This window comes from Passer domesticus, chromosome 2 (genome assembly GCF_036417665.1).
Source record: "Passer domesticus isolate bPasDom1 chromosome 2, bPasDom1.hap1, whole genome shotgun sequence".
In the NCBI taxonomy this organism is placed as follows: domain Eukaryota; kingdom Metazoa; phylum Chordata; class Aves; order Passeriformes; family Passeridae; genus Passer; species Passer domesticus.
The window spans coordinates 115,800,078-115,818,175 of NC_087475.1; the positions used below are offsets into that span (position 1 = coordinate 115,800,078).

Consider the following 18,098-nt stretch of genomic DNA (forward strand, 5'->3'; position numbering starts at 1 on the left):
CCTCTACATAGAGAACTAGATAGTTAAAGGGTAGTGTAGGAAAGCAACAGTGCAAGGAAAGACAAACATATATGTTGTTGCATACCGATGCTTGTTTTAAAATTAGTCAATTTTTTCTGCTTCATTACACATACTTTGCTTATCAGATAATCAGCTGTCTGAATGTAGTCATTCTTGTTATTAACACAGTTTAAATTGGAGTTAACCTTGTTACAACCTATAGTCTTTTATAAAGAATGATCTTCATGTCTGTAGACTAATTGCACTGAGAAAGTTCACTGCAAAGACATAATTAATAGTCCATAATGTTTGGGAAGGTGACATTTCTTACTTTCTTTGAACTCTCAGTTTGGTATTTGAAAGCCAGGATAAGGTACTGAATCCAGGATATTTAATCTGGAGTGGTGTCTAGTCGATAGTTAACTGAAACTGCTTCCTTTCCCCTAACAGCAATAAACCAGAAAGGACTAATTACCCCTTTTTATAGGTGCAATTTGAACTTAAAACTCTAGAGAGAGCACAAGTAGTAAACCACCATTATAGTCAATTTCACCATCTGCACCTTAAAACTGGGGCTGTGGAACCAGCAGAAGAATACACACAGCACTGAGATTCCCTACAAAAATTTGGGGGTTGTTGTAGGGAAGAATTTCAGCAGACAGTGATAATGCAGACATATTTTCTGAATCCCTGCACAATTACTTTATTTAAATGAATGCATATTCCATTGAATACATCATTAGTACTTAATTGAAGCTCACTCATCTAAGGACAATATATTAATATTTTTGTGAATTTAATGAACCCCTGTATCAATACATTTTTTGCTTAAGCTATGTGAAGAAAAAGAGGCCTTAGGTTATTCCTCCAGCAAGAATGGCAACCATCACTTTTCTAAGCCTAGAACTTATTTCAGTATGTTTGTTTTCTTCTGGTGTTTAATACCGGATTTTTTTCCATGAACAGGCAGGATCTGCTACCATCAATATAGTTCCTCAAGCTCAATATTTTTTATTGCTTCTGTTTTACTGCTAAGTTGCAAAGTTCTATATCTTTCATTATCTTCATAGTTGTTTACATAAATGAGAAGTTATTAAATTTGAGGTTGGTTTCTTAAATATGCATTTTGGTAGTCTGGAGTTTTCAGAAAAAAACACATTTTTTGATTAGCAGCTGAAGGTTGTCTACCTTCACCATATGGCAACTCTTTCTAACCCTTTGCAGCAGATTTTCAAGTCTTGAACTCTTCATTCACAATTTTCAAAACTTTTAACTCTCACTTACAGATTTTGCTGTGCTTTTGACCATTAATAGCCACCTCATTAAAATTTTCAGAAGTGATGCACTCTTCCACAGCATATGGTGTGATTGTGGCCATTTGACTGTATAGATATCCTCTTGAATTGTCTTGTGTCTAGAAGATCTTTATGTCCTGACTCTGAATGGTTTCAAAAATAAAAAAAAATTATTTTGGGGCAGTCTTTTTCCCAAGTTTGTTTGGTTTTTGGTTATTTTCTCTTCTTCCATGCTTTCCTGAAATAAAGAGACAATCCATAATTGTAACAAAAGAGAAAAGTCAGAGTTTGCCACCATTTTCCCTGACATAGCCTCAGGCTTTTGAGGAAGAGACTTGTTTTGCTTTTGGGTGTGAGTTTAATTTAGCAAAGGATCATTGAAGTTTCAGAGAAAAAAGTATGAACAATAGTTGTAATATTTCAGAGGATAAAAAAAATTTACAACCTTCAAGGAACTCAGCTTTCCTTTCTCTGGAAGTATGTGGATGACACTATTTTGTTCTATTAATTAACATAATATAAAGACTGAGAAATTCTGGAGTGTGTGTTTTTCTTAAGTATAACTTGAAATGAAATTAAGTTTCAAAGAGGTTTTAACTCCACTTGATAGTAGCCTGGAAATTGAAAGATGGGCTCCTGTTTTTTGAGACACAAACAAAAGGTTCAAGGCAATTTTGCCAAAGAGGCAGAGAACAATATGAATTTATTACTATTGCAGGGTGCGAAAGTGCAACTTGATTTTGAGCCACTTTTGCAAAGCTTTTGGGGAAAAACAGGACTTATTAGTACTTCATGAACTCATATATTTGCATGTGTATCTGTTGCTGTCCATAAAGTTGATTCAGCCATGAATGTCCTTAATTCACATTGAAAAAAGTTTATATAATAATGTGTAAGGTAATCTTAGGTGATTTGAAAACAATATTTGACAATTTTCAATTTGCTCAAATCCCTCTACCATATATATACAAGAATTAATCTCCATTTTTTGAGAAGATGTCTCACTGTCCTTCCTCTAATGATCATTTAAACCTGAGTAGAGCTTGAAGTCTTTTCTGCACTTGCTTAAGTCACTAGACCAGTCAGCTTAACTACACAGTGTCTTACCAGTCCATGTAGTAACCAGAACATACAAAAGGATACAAAGGATCTCTTAAAAATGAAAGGAAAAAATATCTTTCATAAATTTGCTAAGTGCTTGAGGAAGTTATTTCAAATACTACTTTGTTAGCATAATACCTTTAGATTTCTTTCTTGTACTCACTATTATTGCTTTCTCTAATTGCTTAGTTAAAAAAAAATAGACACAAAAGTAGAAAATATGCCATTTTGTTTACAAAAAAAAAAAATTATCCATTGTTTGTGATGTTACAGCAATTTATAAGTTCTGACAATATCTGATTGGGACTGATGGCCATCTCAAAATTTTTTAGAGAACAAGTTGTCTAAAAATAAGATAGATTTGTGAACATTAAAAGATGATAACAGGAAACCTTTGCAAAGTTGCAAAGTTGTATGAATTAAGTGAGGACTGATCTCTGTAGGAATCCCTTTAGATAATGAGATAAAGACCATTTTTTAAAATTCATTTGAAAGAAATCAAAATGTGAAACCTGGAATAACTCTATTTTTTATCTGGAGAGTGTATGAAAAATTGTCAGAAATCTTTTTTTTTATAGGGTATTTTCAAAAGACACCACAGATCTTCCCAAACCAGAAGGCAAAAGCTTTGTAAAGTCAGAAAGAAAATAAACAACCAAGGAAAATATAACTCCTTAAATCAGTATTTTTCATCAGATTTTGGCAGAGCTGGGGGCAATAAATGACAAACAGCAGAAATCGTTGCACAGGATCTAACATATTGAAGATGATAAATTTTCCAAGTCCAGCAATGTTCTTTCTCTCTTTTCTGTTGCATCCCCAGATCTTCCAGTTTATTCCTAATATCTGTCCTGAGACAAAGCTGTTTCTGTTGATTTACATTGCCTTAGAGCGTTCTGCTTGCTGGTCCTGTTAGCTGATGCTGTCCACCATGAGCTGGAGTTGCAATGTGAGGATGTGTTAAGAGACAGGAAAAGGAAATTGAGAAGCTAGATAAAGAAATTTTACCCTGAACTCTGGTCTTCTCCTCCCACACATGCACAATTCATACACAGAGAGATTCTCCTATGTATAAATTTCATGAGAAGTCTGCTTAGTATAATACTTGACTTTGCTGAATATTTATCTTGAGGGTTTGGATCTGCAAGAGCAAGTGTGAGTGGAAATTGCAGCCATCTCAGCTGGAGATTGGATTTGCTGTGTGTGAGAACCCAAGACTCCCCTCTAGTCAAACACACAGATGCAATGGCATAGCCCCAAGCTGCCTAATGTTCTCTGTGGTGCCTCTCATTTGTCCAACCACCACTGGGCTGGCTCAGCAGGAAGGATTTGCCTCTGCACATTCATGGTCAGGGACAGGGGGAATGCAATGATCCTTTGTAATAGCTGTTTTTGTGAACTGTCTGGTTTGGCCTGGCAGAGATTAAGGAGGTTTATCTAAGATGTCTTTTGTGGTGGCAGAGGAAGGTCCTGGTGCTGCTGTCACAGAGAAAACTCTTGCAATTTCTCCACTGACACAGGAATGGACTGAACTATCTAGAGATTAAGAAATCAGCTGACTGAGAAGTAAATTAAAAATGTACTTTGAATTTGTTGGTGCCTAATGAGAGAGGCAATTATTTCACTCTACTTTGTGCTGTTGTGGCCTCACCTCAAGTATTGTGTGCAGTTTTGGGCACCACCATTTAAGAAAGATATAAAGATATTAGGGACTGTCCAAAGGAAGACTGCAAGGATGGTGAAGGGTCAGGAGAGAAGACCATATGAGGAGCAGCTGAGGGCTGTTGGTCTGTTCAGCCTGGAGAAGAGGAGGCTGAGGGCAGACCTCATTGCAGTTGCAACATCCTAATGAAGGAAAGAGAAGGGGCAGGTACCAGTGTCAGGACCCAAGGCAATGGCCTGACACTGTGTCAGGGAAGGTTTAGATTGGATATCAGGGTAAGATTCTTCACCCAGAGAGTGGCCGGGCACTGGAAGTGGCTCCCCAGGGTAGTGGTGACAGCATCAAACCTGACAGAGCTCAAGAAGATTTTAGCCAACACTCTCAGGCACACGGTGGGATTCTTGTGGTTGTCCCATGCAAAGCAAGAAGTTGGACTTCGATGATTCTTGTGTTCCTTTACAAGTCAGGATATTTTATTTTTTTATATTTCTAATAAAGTAGTAGCTGTAATTGACCTTTTCCCACAGCTGACACGGGGTGTCTGACGCATAGTAAGAGGAAAGCCAATGCCATAGGATTTTTTGTGCTAGAAACTAAGACAGACCCTCTGTAGGGCACAGTCAAGCCCTTCAGGCAACGGCAGCACCTCAGGAAAAGTCTGTGTAAGGAAGTGCAAAACCTGCCTGGCAGTGAAGGGTGAGAGGAACAGCAGGAGCCCCAGCAGGGGTCCCCTGCAGCCCCTGGAAAGACCATAGTGTAGCAGAAGAAATAAGTGAGAAGGAGCAGGACTGGCCACAACCCCGTTCCTGCAGTGTAGGGACTGGGTGTAACCCATGGTGATAACAAGGGGAGAAGAGACCTGCTTGGGGTGAAGCTCACTCAGGTGGTTTTCATCTTATCCCCCTCCCTGACCTGCTGGGGTGGGGGAGATAATTGCTGGGTGGGCTTTTGGGAGGCGGCTGAGGTTAACCTGTCATGAGGTAAAACACCAATCTCACTTTATCTGGGATGAAACCAGTGTTTCACAGAGGTGAGTATAACCTTTCTAATCAAGAGTGACATTCAGAGTCTGTAATTTGTTATTGTTATTATTAATTTATGTAATAGAAATCTGTGTTGCATTGTTTTATCTGAAAGTTTGCATTGTTATATCAGGTCATAAAAGAAAACAGTGCGTCTGTTTTTTGGTTTAAAATTTAAAAAGTAATCCAGAACAAAGGTAATCTCTTCCCAAAACCAAAACACAATAGATATATGTACATAAATATAGGTCTACATAAGATAAAATAAAAAGATCATAAATCACACCCAAATATGGCAGAAATATAAGAAAAATATACAGACGGAATATGTTCTGTGTTTTCCTTCAAGGAACATCTTATGAAGTAATAAGAGCAACCTACAGATTTTTGAGACAACCTATGGCCATCAGAAAATAAATTGACTCTCTAATAATATTATTTCATAGATATGTATATTAAATTAAGGGATATAATTCTGTACACAGTACTTTTCATTGTGATTGCACAGTAACTTACCTCATGCTCAAAAAATTTTCATGTCATACAAGAAAATCTGTGATAATCCATGGTGTTACGGACACTTGCTAGAAATTCTTGTAAAATTCTGAATAAAGTGCTGAAAGATGTATTTTCCATAATAATACTCTAGCACATGCAGTGTAATCAATTATTAGCTCTATTATTTCTTGGTTTTTGTTTGGTGGTGGAAGCATTGCTGCAGTTTTAAAGGTGTGAGAATTTTCATGTCCTAGAAACAGGACATCTGGGTTTTGGGAGGGATGTTTTTGGTCAGTAATTGCCATTTTATATAACCTAATTAATTAACAGCCTTAACTGTAATCATCCAGAAATAAAATTTCTGGATGATTACAGTTAAATAACACTCACATCTATCAAAATGGTTCCAAGAGTTTTTTTTCTATTTCATTCCACTGACAAATTGTCTATTTTTTTTATACAGCGTCATAATTGGAGCAAAATATTTAAGATAATGTTTTCATTTCACACTCTTTTCAGGGTATATGTACCTTACAGCTGTACCCAGATGCCCAAAGTTTTTGCTCAGATTCAGTTTTCTCTGTCTTGACACAGCATTTTATGGTATTGCATTTTGAAGTTGTTTTTTAACAGGTTAAAATATTTTGTACTTTTGCATAGTTATGTTTTGAAAAATCATGTTTTTATGATGAAAACTTAATCCATTTATGTTTTCATTTTACTTCTACCACCTTCACATGATTGCTAGGATCATGTATATGGGAAGCAGTTTTGACTTCTAAGAGTTTAAAAAACTGAGATTTTAATGTGTTAAAAATACAGATAAAGGCAGAAGTCTAAGATTCCTCAAGTATGAATATGGCTTTAAAATCTCTGAAAGATTCAGATAAAAATATTTGTAAGACTAAAATAAATAAATCTGCTTTTGTAGTACAGCTACACTGAGAGGCTTAAGGTGATACATATATTTCTGGATGGATAACTGAGGGCTGTGTTTCAAAATTAGTGGCTGTTGGTTTCCTTTGAGGCTGTCACAGCTGATCATAGCCTCAGTCACATCTTCCTTCTGTAAGAAAGAGCGTAAAACAGTGGAGATGGAACAGTTGCACTTGGTTTTCTTACAGAAATTTATAATATTTACAGACATTTAAAATGTTGACCAGGATACTCTATGTGTGCAAAGAAAACTGAGTGACACACAAGGTGAGCAGTGAGACAATGGTTTATATGCATCATTTCCCCCATCTTCTTTTCTATTTAAATCTGTTAAAGGAGAAAGTTTGCAGGGATGTGAAAAAGAGTGTCTGTAAGTGGAAAGAAGTTGTTGATGGGAGGTGCTAAATAACAACTAGAGGGAAGACACAAACAGCTTAGAAGCCTGTTTACTTGTGTGTTAACAGTGATATTGCAACCCATGACCAAAAACCCTTCCTGACTGGCAACACTTCCCACAGCTGTGCAGCAGGGTCCTACATCTGGAGAGTTCCTGGAATATGCACTGTGTTTATTGTCCTAGGACACTCTAACACATGTAAACTCCTCAGTCAAGGATATAATCCACAGCTATACAAACCCCAGAAAAACACCAGGAGAAATAAAGAGCAGTATCCAACATGCCAGGTGCCTGCTGAGTCAGGAAATCTATTGAGTAGTGATAATCATCCAAGGAAGAAGGCCACCAACTATGCTATAAGAGATGGGAAACCATCAATAAACCTCAAAAGTCTTTTCCAAACCAACTTTAAGACACATCCTATCCTGATCTTTAATGACCAGTCAAAATAGTAAAAAATAGTAAAGGGATGGGTTGAAAGAGGTCATATTTCCATGCTGTGTAATTGATATTAGAGAGGGGAAAGCTCCCTTTTCCTAGGGTTTTTGTTGAGGAGAGAAGACTCTACTGATATAGCTAAATGAGTGGGGATTATGGTTTGTTTTTTGTTGTTTTTTTATTTTTATACACCAATTATTAACTGTAGTGGAATTGGCTTTTATGTAGGGGTTCTGGAGCACAGAAATGGAGGAAAAAAAAGCCCTCCTCTCTATTGGTCTCCTGCAGATATTTGCCATATTTCAGGATGATGCAGGGATTTAGCTTCTCCCTTTATTCTTTCACCTGATGAACTTCCACAGCTGACAGTGAAAGGCAGATGGGAAGCCTTGTCCGTCACTTCAATACTGTTTAAATTCCAAAACTGAGGCAAGCCATTCCCCCCACCTGAACTCTGCCCCAGGGCTCTGCTCATTCTTTAGTGAGGGCATTACCAGTCTAAACAGGAGACTAATTAGCCTGGACTGTGTGTTCATTTGGAATTTATGCCTTGGTATTGCAGACCCCAGTGTAAATATCAGTCGAGCATCTCAGTACTGACCATCTGTCTTTCAGGGCTGTGCTGGGTGACATTGTTCCCATTCAGGCACATACCTGAAGTTCACAGCCAGGTAGATATGTGTTTAATGTGTGCTGGGGAAAGTCACTGTAATGAGAATTCTCAAAGGTACTGAAACAGCTCCGGGTATGGTAGGAACTTCTGGATGTACAGTCCCTTTGCAGTTTCATTAGCATAATTGGAACTGGAACTTACTTTAGTGCTACTCAAATTTGGATTGATTGTATAATTGGATGATAATAGTAATGCTTAGCACTTTAGCAGTACTTTACATGGTCAGAAAGCTGTGCAAACATTAACTAAATAATCTTCACAGTGCCCCTGTGAGGTAGTAATTAGAGATGGAAAAGGCCCATTACTACATCATAAAATCCCATTCTCTTGCCAGAGCAACATACATTCACCCAGCAGAGGACATAGAAGACACTAAACTACTGTTATGTTCAACCTCTGATCCCCTTGTGACTTTATTTCAATCTGGGAGTTCCCTGAGACTGTAAAGGGACTTTACAAAGTTTTTAAATAGAGAAGGAACTGCAGTGCTCCTTTTTGATGAAGGTAAAACAGGTTTTTACTGTCCTTCTCCTTGCCTACTTTTCGATGTCAACAGAGAGAAGTGCATTTGATGCTCCTCAAAAGGAATAGGGAAAAGGATGAAACTATTTAAAGATGGGTTCACAGTTTCTTGCTTAGAATAGAAAGAGACAGGAAAGACTCCTGCCTCTCCAAAATAAACATCCCTAATACTAGCTATCTGCCAACAGTTCAACACTGATGGTATAAAAGTGAGACATTTCATCAGTAACTATATAAAATCTCTTTCCATTACCAGTTGCCTTGATAGAAGCACCACTCAATGTTTATATCCTGCATTTCATCAGGTTTCCAAGGTTGCAAAGCTCTTTGAATGTAAAATATCTGCTCAAAATACAATAATCAGTGCAACAATAACCTTCACCACTCTCAATCTTTGTCTTTTTAATGTTATTTTGACCAATTGTTTCCCTTGACAGTTCCTATACTTTGACAATAATAGTGACAAAACAATTATATCCTCTGTATAAGCCCTAAAACTGTACCTATGAAATAACTTTCAGAGTGTTCAAGGCCATTTTATTTCATTTGCATGAATATTCATGCATGTATATCCATAGAAAGTGCAAGTCTAGGGAGCACACGAGCTCTAGTTCTGATGCTTGTGGCATTAGCAATCAGTCTGTACAGGGAGGTGAGCCACAGAAAATAGAAGGAGCTGGCTGTTAGTCTGGGGCAGATCAGTTCCCTGGCCAGAGTTTGTTTCCTTTACACCTGAGCAGAAGATACACTTCACACAAACTTTGGTAATTTTTCTTAATAGAATCCTAATTTCATAAAAATTTCTTAATTTATTTTTAAGATGAAGAGGTTTGGATGATTTAAATTCATCTGTGTGCATATCCACAGAAATTTTTTTCTTTGTTTTTTTTTGCTTTTTACTCCTATAAAAAAGGTGGTTTTAAGTCTAAATAAGATATGTTGTACACAGTATATAAATTTCTCCTTGAGCTTTCTACATTAAGAGTATTAGTTTTTGACCAATATTAGCAACTCTGAAACTCTAGGCAGCCAACAGTAGAACTTGGATTGGATAACTAAGGCTCTTGGTTCATAATTTTCCACAAAGACCAGATTGGAAGGTGAGACAAGTAGAAGCCAGAAAATTGCAGGCACTTTCCTGAGATATTGTTGTGCTGGTAAACATAAAAGCCTTAAGCACTTAGTTTTTTTGGCTTGTAATTTTCAAGTAATATACATTATAGAACCAACAGAAATCATTATCTGTGAGTGGAATAGAATTCTTGTAAAAAAAAGGTTTGGGTTTTTTTTCAATTATCAGACTTTTGCTGTGGTTTTGTTACCAATCTGAAACGTTACTTCCAATCTACTTTGCTGTAACAATGGAAACATGTGAACTATTAAGAATCACAGGGAAAAAGACCTACTTGAGTCGTACTTACTGCAATATTATCTTTTATGTTAGCATGAAGTTCTTTTTTCCCAAACACATTTGAGACCAAGAATTTATTTCTATCCATCAAATTTTATTGAACTAATAATAACTGCAACTATCCATTTTCAATGTTAACAGCTGTCTTGGTGTCCTAATTATTGCTGAGTAGCTTTGAATAGGATCCAGTCACATCCATGGCATAATGGTGGTTATTTTTCATTTTAGCATTAATTAGTAATTTTAGAGAGCATATATTATTTAAAAAAGGGGGGACATATAAATGACTTGGTTGGTGAACTGAGTGCCTGCTTCTGAACATTTCCTTGTTTGTATAAACATTGTAAAGATACTGAAAAAAAGATCTATTTTCTTCAAAGAACATCAATGGCACCAAAATATGGGGTTTATTTCTTTTAATATATCTGTCTTTCATTTAGCTACAGATAAACCTAACTTTAGGTTGTTTTAGATTGAAAAGACCATTTATATACTATTTTAGTAATTTTGCCCTGATTTTAGGCAGCACATTTTTAAAGTACTAAACAAAATATCTCAAAACCTTGACTAAAGTTAGAACATCACTGTGAAAAGTGCTAGTCAAATAGAGCAAGATAAGTGGCATGGTTTGAAGAGCCTAAAATTTTAGTATTTTTGAATGCTTAAAATACATCAGCAAAATAAAAGGATGATGGAGACATTTTAAATTAATTCGAAGATGTTTTATTATCTGGTCTTCTTTATTTTAAAAAGCACACTTTGGAACTTTTTTTACACCTTAGTAAGAACTTAAATTTGAGTCATGAGAACTGTCCTGCTTTAGGGCAAATTTGGGAGAAAATGTTTAAATGGGTCCCTCTAGAAAGCAGATTCAAGTGGCCCCTCCCCCAACTGATTTTGGAAAATATTTCCTTGGAGAAAAGTGAAAAAAAATTGTGTTTAACAAGCAAAGTATTCAAAACCATGAAAACTAATTATATTGGACAATAAAACCTCTTGCTGTTCTGAAGAGATGGCAAATTCAGAAAGTCCTTTTCATGGGGTGTAACTCGGTTCACTCAGTCTCTTATCAACCCCTCCAGCACTGGAAATGCCACATCCCAAGCCCCAGTGGGCCCAGAAAGAGAAAAACCACAGTCCAGGGAACTTTTCTGCCTCAGCTAGTTAAAAACTAACTAAAAGCAAAGGAGAGTTCCTTCCCCCTGTCTGTGCTGTAGTCTGTGAGAAGGAAAGCTGAAGCTCTTATTTTTTATGTTTTGAATACAGCTGCCTCAGACATTGCACTGCTTCTCCTCCTCCCCACCTTCACTCTCAGATCTAGTTTTAAAGGTGCAAAACTTATTTCTGAGCTAAACAGATGAGTGGGGATACAATTAACATGATAAAGTCACCCCAGGACAAGAACTTTGGATCAGATTTATGGCAATGGTGTGTGAGAACTGGCAATTAAGTGAAATAACAAAATGAGGTGATGCCTTAATTCCCCAAGTACTTCACTGATAAACCCTTGAGTAAAAGTCAGGCCACCAAGCTGTCACTCTGGTGCCACATGCATCAGACTGTCTTGGCCAAAAGTAACCTTTCAGGGTGGACCTTTGCCAGTTTAAATGCCTTCTTTATTCAGTGTATCAGAGGAACATGAGGCTAGAAATCTTCTTCTTAAACTGTTCTAGTAGAGATTAAAAGCAAAGAAGTTGGGATGGAATGGACCATGACAGTATTTTTGTGTTGGAATAGGAAATTGCATTTGTTTTACTGTGAGTTTTGAGATAGCTAACTTGATAATAATAATAACATGCAGGACAAACTTGGAGCTGCATGTCAAGGGCAAAGTCTTTCTGTGGGACTGAACTTATACATCAGTGATGCAAGAAATTAAAAACTTGAATAATTTTTTATAGACTAGGATAGAATAAACATTGTTGGAATTGGACCTTGATACAGTAGCTGATAAAGGTGTCTATGTTTTATAACAACACAAAATGGTGATGTTGTGGTCATTCCTACTTGTTCTAAACTTAAATTATCTTGTAATCTAGACTGGACTTGTTCAGAGCATTTTTAAAAATAATTATTTACATTTTTTAAAATATTTTCAGTACATATAATATGTTTGTCATACTTGATGAATGAATGTAACTGAAGTTAAAGTCTGTGCCACCTGTTATTAAATTATATTTAATGTGAGGCACATCTGTGTAATCTGCAATAACATAAGGACTAAGGACCTTGGTTTCTGATTTCTGAAAAATTCAAGTACTGAAAATTTTTCCACTTATTTCCACTTTTATTGACTTTCATACTTCAGAGGATTACATTCTGTTATTTTTTCTAAATTGTTGGTTGAATGAAATGGATGCAAATTTGAATGGGTCTGTTCAGGTGTTTTAGGCAAGTGTCACAACTGCAAGACATTACATAAAAGATGTTTAGTTTTAAACAATCCATGGAATCCACTCTATTGGCAGAACTTTTTCTAGCTATAAGAAAAAGATGAAATCTGAGTATACCACATCTGATTGACTACTGTAAGAGTTTTTATTTTCACCTGTACTTGAGGACATACGTTGGCAGGCAAAACTTCTAAATCCGCTTTGTCACGGTTGTAAAAGCGTTGATCTCAGAGAGCTGTACAGAAACTGGATATCTTACAAAGGATAAAGCTGGTCCTATGTGTAAACCTTGACTGGGAAATCATGATAGCTGTGCATGACCCCAGAAATCTAACAATTAAAACTACTTCCTTATGCCCTGAACATGAGTATTTGACCCAGGTCTACTGTCTTAAACTTTCCTCCATGCTGTACCTCTCTCGTGTTGCAGTGCTGATGAAAATCAAATCAAGTTTGGGCCCATTAGTGAAAAGGGCTTCAGTTCTCTGAGAGCAGAAGCATCTTTAAAGAAAAAATGGCCTTGATAAGGCTTGAGAAAGTGCAGTTTATTTTTGGAGGATCCAATTCTCTCCTGTAGGAGTTAATTAATGAGGATCTGTCTTCAGCCTTGTTAAAATTTCTCTTTGGGTTATGATCTGGACTTGAGAAATAAATGAGGGAAAACAAGGAATGACTGAAGACACAGTGACTTTCCAACATCTTTCTTGTAACTAAGGAAAAGGTTTTATTGGTTCATCTAGATATGTGCCCTGTCTGATGTTTGATTTTTTTATTTTTTTTTTGGGGGGGGGTATTATCCAAAGGATGTATTTTCTTCCAAAGAAGAACTCTGGAAGTGATGCCCTCTAATGAGATTTCTCTGCACAGACCACAGGATCAAACCTGGTGTGGTGTAGCTTGTGCTGTGGTTTAAAAGATGAAAAAAAAAAGTGCATAAAAATTTTTAAAAAAAAATGTTTACTACCTTAAATTTTTATATCAGTTAAATTGGAATGACAAGGGTGATGATTGTTTCTTACCGTAACCTCTGGTTTCTAAATCTTTAATCCTTCTAAGATGAGTTCATACTAAAAAATGCTGGTTTTAATTGAAAGTTTCTATTCCCTCGGTCTCCTGGGTTATGCCAAAGGCATGAGAGCTGATAATGCTCCTGCATGGCAAATACACAATAGCTGCATCTATGATTCTGTCACAGCATGTAGGATGTGGTGCTGCAGATAAAGTAGTTCAGTATAATGTTTTCTTCACTGTATCTCAAAAGTTACACTTGAAATCACATCTGATAAATGATTATGCTTTAGAAAAGTAAACAGTAAAAAAGGCCTGTAGAATAGGAAGTGACCTGAACTGAAATTGCATTGCAAAGATGTCAGAATGCTGTAGCAGCTTAGTGATAAGTTATTTCCTGCCAGTATTTATACATTCATCTTTTTTACTTCTTAATAGAACTTCTAAAAGCTTCTTACTCTCTGACCTCCAGCTGTCAGTAGTAACCAGCAACAGTATTTCATTTTATCATTATTTTTTTTATTAGAGCAATAATTGTACAAACATATGTAGATTAAATGAGGGATTGAACATACTAAACAGCTTTTCTGAATTCCATTTTGGACACTGCTTAAGATAAATTCCCAGAAAGCTCCACAGGGGTTTCAGCCTTTCCTGTGGTTTGCCAAATATATTTTCTGTTCACTCCTGACAACTAAATGCTTCAGCAAAATTCACACTTGGTTCTGTGGAGGTGGAGAAAATATTTTACATGAGTTTATGCAAGGGTTATTGGAACTAGCAGCAAAGTCACTGCTGATATCACACATGCACAGATGTTTTAAGGAAAAAAATACCTTGAAGCAAGCACATAATTTTAGCAATTGATGTGGTGGCAAACACTGAATGCAAGATAATATTTTAAAGTATGGTTTTATAAAACCTTGCATTGACACATAATAAATCTGTGGTGGTGTGATTGTAAACAAGATTATTGCCCACACAATAATACACAAACATGCCTTTATGTATTTCCCAGCAGTCATCTGTTGCTTGCTAGATTATCTTTTTCTTTTTTTTTAAACCTTAATGATCCCCCAACCATTATCCTCTCTGAGTATCCTAAATTATATGCAAAAAATGAGCTCTGGGAATTATAGCCTGTCCCCCAGACCCCTGTTGGTGTATTTGTACAACTCTGACCCTAACTCATGGATTTCAGGGGCTGAGTCTTTGGCACAGAATCCTGACTTTTCCCTTTTCAAGCTGAAAAGCACTTGCAAAAAGTGGCCATCTGGCTTTGGCATAACAGATTGAGACGTTCTCTGCTCAACTAAAAGACAGTTGCCAGGTCTGACTCAGCTGTGCCACGTAATAAAAGGTCTCAGGGGTGAGCAAAAACTATATTAGAAAATTTCAAAGCTGAGATTTGGCTTCTGTTGACTTAAATCCCTACCACAGGATTGTTTGGTTATGCTTGAGCTGTAAGAGATGCAAAATGAGCTCAAATAAAATAAAGATACCAGACCAAACATTTAAGAAAAAAAAATACTATATAATTAATGTCTCTAAAACTTCTCTAAGGTCTTTGAGTCTTTGTCATATGCACATCATGGATTTAATGGGAAAGTCAATACGGGAAAGTTGGTTCTTGACATTTTTTGGACAGTAGACTAATAATGATTTTGCTTTCCACAAATGCTGCAATCAGCTGGCACAACAAATGATGTACTTTTGAATTCAACCTACTTTTTAGTCTTCAGTTTGAGGGATAGGATGATGAAATGTTTTCCAAGTAGTAAGAAAAATGTACTTTTACTAATTTAATTCAAATTAAATTGAAGAAAGGTTGCAGATGGAACTTCCCCTGACAATCTCTTCCTTATATTCTCTATAAGAATACCCTGATAACATAGGCACTGATATTATGCTTCCTTTTGGCTCCTCTTTTTGCAGCGGAATGAAAAAGCATCCTGTGCTTTAAATGTGTGATAGATGCCTGGAAATACAAAACTGCTTGAGATTCAAAAGCTTTCCTTGTTGGTTTTTTTCTTTTCCATCTAAATTCCCACCTTTCAAGTCAACAAAGGGAATTAACCTAATACTGACTATTCTGTGTATTCTTACTGTGGTCTTGATAGACCTAATTTACCACTGACAGCACTAAAAGGATTCTCCATTTAGCTTGTTCTCCCACTCTCCTGATAACTCATTAGCAAGCCCTGGCTTTGCTTAATGCTTGCAACACGAAGAATAAACTGGTTTGCATAAATCATTTCTACCTTCAAGGGACAAAATATTTTGGCATGCTCTGAGTTTATATTTCCTTGATTTTCTGTTCAATGTATTTAGAGACCAATTTTGCAGTTTTCCCACAGGCACATGCTGTGTCTAGTTTGGTGTAGCAAACACTGAATTTATGTGAAAGGAAGACCATACCACTAATCAAAGTGTTTAAATATAGTCTGTCATGAAATAGAATTGCACCCATGGGATTCAACAGTGACTGGAGCAGCCTGCTCACTGATTAACGTAATAAACAGTAATGATGGCAACATCTCGAAATGGGACATCTTGCATTTCCTTCTGGATATTTTCAGCTACTTAGAAAATGCCTATATTCCCTAATTCAATGTACAGCTTTTTCTAATTTATAAAGTTAAATAAATTTTGGACAGGTTGATACTACTACCTGTTATGACAGAGGATGCATATAAAGCAAAATTAAAATTCTGGGGAATTCTGGAAAAATATAATTAATCAAAAGAAAAAGATATTTCAAAATGTCTCACCATCCTTGAGCAGACAAGTTAGCTCAAGTTGAATGTGCAGACATATTTTGGTGCATCATGAGTTCTTTACATTATCTACTTTTTCTAATGAGATGAAATTTGGCACTTTTTTTCATTACTTTACTTTTTTCAGTAAAATTTCACTAAGTGAAGTTGAAAAATAAGTTAATTCCTCTCCTTTCTTCTCTAATTTTCCTTATTCTGCCTTATGTTTTTATTTTGTTATCCCCCTTTACAAATGTGATGTCTCCTTTCCTCCTTTTCCCTTCTTATTTTTTTTCAGCATTGCTTGTAATTCTTCTGGTCTATTTGGAATAAGTTCTGCCTTTTAATAGTCCTTTATGCTTAACTTGCCCTCTTTCTGACAATTTTTTTTTTATTTTCACTTTAGAAATCTCTGACATCTGACTGTGCCTATCTGTTGTGTGCCTCAAGTAGTTCTTCATGAACCTAGGTAAAAAATTTACACAAAATTTATATGCTAGTATCTCTTGTGCCATTTTAGTATGCTTAGATTTTAATTCAGTGCAAGGCAATATAAATTTCAAGCCTATTTATAATTTATAGGTGTCACAGACTTCCAATCTGTCTATATCAACCAAATTTTCCGACAGAAAAATGCACATGGAAGAATTTTTTGTGGCAATATGGGATTTCCAGCTATATGATAGTTGCTGTGCAGTTCATCTTGACATCCCTCTGAGGTTTTTGGTTGTGTCTGCAATGTGTAGGCACCAACACAGTACTGAACATGTGGAGCATGGCTGGAAACAATGGATTTATTATAAATAATCCCCACAGAGTGTGCCAGCATCTTTCTGTCAGAAATTTAAGGAAAAGATAACAGCATTTGTCAGTTGAATAGATTCTTTCTGTCCTGTTGATGTAGGTTTTCTTTAATTCTGAGTTCATGTGACTCAACTCATCTCCAGTCTATGATTCTGTGACATTCCTGGTGAGGATCACGTGATGTAGGGAGGCTGTGAGATCATAGAATGGTTTGAGTTGGAAGGGACCTTGAAGAAGCTCTTCAAGTACCAAACCCCTGTCATGGGCAGTGACACCTTTCACTAGACCAGGTTACTCAGAGCTCCACCCAGCCTAGCCCTGAACACTTCCAGGAATGGGGTTTCCACATTTTCTCCAGGCAACCTGTGCCAGAGCCTCACCACTCCCACAGGAAAAAAATTCCTTCCTGACATCTGATCTAACCCTGCTCTCTGCAAATTTATACTCATTCCTCCTTGTTCTCTCTACTGCAGTTTCTGATAGAAAGTCTCTCTCTGGCTTCCTTGTAGGCATCCATGGAAGACAATTTTGCCTAGCATAGTTTGGATCAGTGAAAAGTCTCATTGAGATATTTGCAATCATTTAATTTAAATGGTACCAGCACTTCATAAAAGCTCAAGAACTGAGGAAACAAGTTTGAAAGAGAAGAGCCCTGAGCCATGTGTTATAAAAGCTTGCCTATCAATACCTCCTGTAATCAAATATACTGAGGTTCATGCAGCACTACAATGACAGCACTACTGCTGTAAATGAAAGTAGTAAAGCAGTCATAGGATCTCATGGGGAAAAGAAATGAAAATGGACTATGCTTTCAGCAGGAAAAGCCTTAGTCAGGAACAGAGCCTAGAGAAATGCCACAGGCAAGTAAGTTATATGTCCTCCCAAGAAATATGACTGTTTGTCCACCAGGGCTGGTAAACTCCTCCACTTTCCACTTTGCAGTCTGACTCAAATGCTGCAGATTTGGGGAGCTGTGCAGCCTTTGTCTTGCTGCTACGAATGTTAGTTTTGTTCTTGGTGTTTTATCTCAAGGTTGAAGGGGTGGAAGTACATTAGCAGCTAGCGCTCTGAAAGGTGAGTGGAGTTATTTCTATGAAAATAAATAAAGGAAAAAATCTAAGTCACTCCAAGGACAATAAAAATAAAGAATGAGCTATGCTGCCCCATCAGATGCTTTTTTT

At 36.6% G+C, this 18,098-nt stretch overlaps 1 long non-coding RNA gene across 1 annotated transcript; it reads left to right on the forward strand.

Annotated features, from left to right (window-relative positions):
- The first annotated feature begins 4,959 nt into the window (after nt 1-4,959).
- On the forward strand, nt 4,960-17,995 carry LOC135294933 (uncharacterized). Its single transcript, XR_010356919.1, has 3 exons — nt 4,960-5,089; nt 16,520-16,582; nt 17,950-17,995. It is a non-coding gene; the product is annotated as an uncharacterized LOC135294933 (long non-coding RNA).
- Nucleotides 17,996-18,098: the final 103 nt, after the last annotated feature.